The sequence below is a fragment of the Salmo salar genome, unplaced genomic scaffold (genome assembly GCF_965601325.2).
Source record: "Salmo salar unplaced genomic scaffold, fSalSal1 ptg000723l, whole genome shotgun sequence".
Taxonomy (NCBI): Eukaryota; Metazoa; Chordata; class Actinopteri; order Salmoniformes; family Salmonidae; genus Salmo; species Salmo salar.
The window spans coordinates 195,001-200,007 of NW_027675477.1; positions in this window are offsets into that span (position 1 = coordinate 195,001).

Sequence of the window (5,007 nt, forward strand, 5' to 3'; positions counted from 1 at the left end):
CTGTCTCTCTGTCTCTCTGTGTCTCTGTCTCTCTGTCACTCTGTCTCTTTGTCTCTCTCTGTCTCTCTGTCTCTCTGTCTCTCTGTCTCTCTCTGTCTCTCTGTCTCACTGCCTCTCTGTCTCTCTCTGTCTCTCTGTTTCTCTGTCACTCTGTCTCTCTCTGTCTCTCTGTGTCTATGTCTCTCTATCTCTCTGTCTCTCTGTCTCTCTCTGTCTCTCTCTGTCTCTCTCTGTCTCTCTGTGTCTCTGTGTCTCTGTTTCTCTGTCTCTCTGTCTCTCTGTGTCTCTGTCTCTCTGTCACTCTGTCTCTTTGTCTCTCTCTGTCTCTCTGTCTCTCTGTCTCTCTGTCTCTCTCTGTCTCTCTGTCTCTCTGTCTCTCTGTCTCTCTGTGTCTCTGTTTCTCTGTCTCTCTGTCTCTCTGTCTCTCTGTTTCTCTGTCTTTCTGTCTCTCTGTTTCTCTGTCTCTCTGTCTCTCTCTGTCTCTCTGTAAATCTGTCTCTCTGTCTCTTTGTCTCTCTCTGTCTCTCTGTCTCTCTTTCATTCTGTCTCACTGTCTCTCTCTGTCTCTCTGTCATTCTGTCTCTCTGTCATTCTGTCTCTATGTCTCTCTGTGCCTTTGAATCTCTGTCTCCTTGTCTCTCTCTGTCTCTCTGTCTCTCTCTGTCTCTCTGTCTCTCTGTCTCTCTCTCTCTGTCTCTCTGTTTCTCTGTCTCTCTGTCTCTCTGTCTCTCTGTGTCTCTGTCTCTCTGTCTCTCTGTTTCTCTGTTTCTCTGTTTCTCTGTGCCTCTGTTTCTCTGTCTCTTTGTCTCTTTGTCTCTCTGTCTCTCTGTTTCTATGTCTCTCTGCCACTCTGTCTCTTTGTGTCTCTCTGTCTCTCTGTTTCTCTGTCTCTCTGTCTCTCTGTCTCTCTCTGTTTCTCTGTCTCTCTCTGTCTCTCTGTCTCTCTTTGTCTATGTCTCTCTGTCTCTCTGTCTCTCTGTCTCTCTGTTTCTCTGTCTCTCTGTCTCTCTGTCTCTCTGTCTCTCTGAATCTCTCAAACTCTCTATCTCTCTGTGTCTATGTCTCTCTGTCTCTCTGTCTCTCTGTCTCTCTGTTTCTCTGTCTCTCTGTCTCTCTGTGTCTCTGTTTCTCTGTCTCTCTGTCTCTCTGTCTCTCTGTTTCTCTGTCTTTCTGTCTCTCTGTTTCTCTGTCTCTCTGTCTCTCTCTGTCTCTCTGTCTCTCTGTCTCTTTGTCTTTCTCTGTCTCTCTCTGTCTCTCTGTCTCTCTTTCATTCTGTCTCTCTGTCTCTCTCAAACTCTCTATCTCTCTGTGTCTATGTCTCTCTGTCTCTCTGTCTCTCTGTCTCTCTGTTTCTCTGTCTCTCTGTCTCTCTGTGTCTGTTTCTCTGTCTCTCTGTCTCTCTGTCTCTCTGTTTCTCTGTCTTTCTGTCTCTCTGTCTCTCTGTGTCTCTGTCTCTCTGTCACTCTGTCTCTCTGTGTCTATGTCTCTCTGTCTCTGTGTCTCTCTCTGTCTCTCTGTCTCTCTCTGTCTCTCTGTCACCATTGTCTCTCTCTGTCTGTCTGTCTCTCTGTGTCTCAGTCTCTCTGTCTCTCTGTTTCTCTGTCTCTCTGTCTCTCTGTGTCTCTGTCTCTCTGTCACTCTGTCTCTATCTGTCTCTCTGTCTCTCTGTCTCTCTCAAACTCTCTATCTCTCTGTGTCTATGTCTCTCTGTCTCTCTGTCTCTCTGTGTCTCTGTTTCTCTGTCTCTCTGTCTCTCTGTCTCTCTGTTTCTCTGTCTTTCTGTCTCTCTGTTTCTCTGTCTCTCTGTCTCTCTCTGTCTCTCTGTAAATCTGTCTCTCTGTCTCTTTGTCTCTCTCTGTCTCTCTGTCTCTCTTTCATTCTGTCTCACTGTCTCTCTCTGTCTCTCTGTCATTCTGTCTCTCTGTCATTCTGTCTCTATGTCTCTCTGTGCCTTTGAATCTCTGTCTCCTTGTCTCTCTCTGTCTCTCTGTCTCTCTCTGTCTCTCTGTCTCTCTGTCTCTCTCTCTCTGTCTCTCTGTTTCTCTGTCTCTCTGTCTCTCTGTCTCTCTGTGTCTCTGTCTCTCTGTCTCTCTGTTTCTCTGTTTCTCTGTTTCTCTGTGCCTCTGTTTCTCTGTCTCTTTGTCTCTTTGTCTCTCTGTCTCTCTGTCTCTCTGTTTCTCTGTCTCTCTTTCTCTCTGTTTCTCTGTCTCTCTGTTTCTATGTCTCTCTGCCACTCTGTCTCTTTGTGTCTCTCTGTCTCTCTGTTTCTCTGTCTCTCTGTCTCTCTGTCTCTCTCTGTTTCTCTGTCTCTCTCTGTCTCTCTGTCTCTCTTTGTCTATGTCTCTCTGTCTCTCTGTCTCTCTGTCTCTCTGTTTCTCTGTCTCTCTGTCTCTCTGTCTCTCTGTCTCTCTGAATCTCTCAAACTCTCTATCTCTCTGTGTCTATGTCTCTCTGTCTCTCTGTCTCTCTGTCTCTCTGTTTCTCTGTCTCTCTGTCTCTCTGTGTCTCTGTTTCTCTGTCTCTCTGTCTCTCTGTCTCTCTGTTTCTCTGTCTTTCTGTCTCTCTGTTTCTCTGTCTCTCTGTCTCTCTCTGTCTCTCTGTCTCTCTGTCTCTTTGTCTTTCTCTGTCTCTCTCTGTCTCTCTGTCTCTCTTTCATTCTGTCTCTCTGTCTCTCTCAAACTCTCTATCTCTCTGTGTCTATGTCTCTCTGTCTCTCTGTCTCTCTGTCTCTCTGTTTCTCTGTCTCTCTGTCTCTCTGTGTCTGTTTCTCTGTCTCTCTGTCTCTCTGTCTCTCTGTTTCTCTGTCTTTCTGTCTCTCTGTCTCTCTGTGTCTCTGTCTCTCTGTCACTCTGTCTCTCTGTGTCTATGTCTCTCTGTCTCTGTGTCTCTCTCTGTCTCTCTGTCTCTCTCTGTCTCTCTGTCACCATTGTCTCTCTCTGTCTGTCTGTCTCTCTGTGTCTCAGTCTCTCTGTCTCTCTGTTTCTCTGTCTCTCTGTCTCTTTGTCTCTCTGTTTCTCTGTCTCTCTGTCTCTCTGTCTCTCTATTTCTCTGTCTCTCTGTCTCTCTGTCTCTCTGTGTCTCTGTCTCTCTGTCTCTCTGTGTCTCTCTCTCTCTGTCTCTCTGTCTCTCTGTCTCTCTCTGTTTCTCTGTCTCTCTCTGTCTCTCTGTGTCTATGTCTCTCTATCTCTCTGTCTCTCTGTCTCTCTCTGTCTCTCTCTGTCTCTCTCTGTCTCTCTGTGTCTCTGTGTCTCTGTTTCTCTGTCTCTCTGTCTCTCTGTGTCTCTGTCTCTCTGTCACTCTGTCTCTTTGTCTCTCTCTGTCTCTCTGTCTCTCTGTCTCTCTGTCTCTCTCTGTCTCTCTGTCTCACTGCCTCTCTGTCTCTCTCTGTCTCTCTGTTTCTCTGTCACTCTGTCTCTCTCTGTCTCTCTGTGTCTATGTCTCTCTATCTCTCTGTCTCTCTGTCTCTCTCTGTCTCTCTCTGTCTCTCTCTGTCTCTCTGTGTCTCTGTGTCTCTGTTTCTCTGTCTCTCTGTCTCTCTGTGTCTCTGTCTCTCTGTCACTCTGTCTCTTTGTCTCTCTCTGTCTCTCTGTCTCTCTGTCTCTCTGTCTCTCTCTGTCTCTCTGTCTCTCTGTCTCTCTGTCTCTCTGTGTCTCTGTTTCTCTGTCTCTCTGTCTCTCTGTCTCTCTGTTTCTCTGTCTTTCTGTCTCTCTGTTTCTCTGTCTCTCTGTCTCTCTCTGTCTCTCTGTAAATCTGTCTCTCTGTCTCTTTGTCTCTCTCTGTCTCTCTGTCTCTCTTTCATTCTGTCTCACTGTCTCTCTCTGTCTCTCTGTCATTCTGTCTCTCTGTCATTCTGTCTCTATGTCTCTCTGTGCCTTTGAATCTCTGTCTCCTTGTCTCTCTCTGTCTCTCTGTCTCTCTCTGTCTCTCTGTCTCTCTGTCTCTCTCTCTCTGTCTCTCTGTTTCTCTGTCTCTCTGTCTCTCTGTCTCTCTGTGTCTCTGTCTCTCTGTCTCTCTGTTTCTCTGTTTCTCTGTTTCTCTGTGCCTCTGTTTCTCTGTCTCTTTGTCTCTTTGTCTCTCTGTCTCTCTGTTTCTATGTCTCTCTGCCACTCTGTCTCTTTGTGTCTCTCTGTCTCTCTGTTTCTCTGTCTCTCTGTCTCTCTGTCTCTCTCTGTTTCTCTGTCTCTCTCTGTCTCTCTGTCTCTCTTTGTCTATGTCTCTCTGTCTCTCTGTCTCTCTGTCTCTCTGTTTCTCTGTCTCTCTGTCTCTCTGTCTCTCTGTCTCTCTGAATCTCTCAAACTCTCTATCTCTCTGTGTCTATGTCTCTCTGTCTCTCTGTCTCTCTGTCTCTCTGTTTCTCTGTCTCTCTGTCTCTCTGTGTCTCTGTTTCTCTGTCTCTCTGTCTCTCTGTCTCTCTGTTTCTCTGTCTTTCTGTCTCTCTGTTTCTCTGTCTCTCTGTCTCTCTCTGTCTCTCTGTCTCTCTGTCTCTTTGTCTTTCTCTGTCTCTCTCTGTCTCTCTGTCTCTCTTTCATTCTGTCTCTCTGTCTCTCTCAAACTCTCTATCTCTCTGTGTCTATGTCTCTCTGTCTCTCTGTCTCTCTGTCTCTCTGTTTCTCTGTCTCTCTGTCTCTCTGTGTCTGTTTCTCTGTCTCTCTGTCTCTCTGTCTCTCTGTTTCTCTGTCTTTCTGTCTCTCTGTCTCTCTGTGTCTCTGTCTCTCTGTCACTCTGTCTCTCTGTGTCTATGTCTCTCTGTCTCTGTGTCTCTCTCTGTCTCTCTGTCTCTCTCTGTCTCTCTGTCACCATTGTCTCTCTCTGTCTGTCTGTCTCTCTGTGTCTCAGTCTCTCTGTCTCTCTGTTTCTCTGTCTCTCTGTCTCTTTGTCTCTCTGTTTCTCTGTCTCTCTGTCTCTCTGTGTTTCTGTTTCTCTGTCTCTCTGTCTCTCTTTGTCTATGTCTCTCTGTCTCTCTGTCTCTCTATTTCTCTGTCTCTCTGTCTCTCTGTCTCTCTGTGT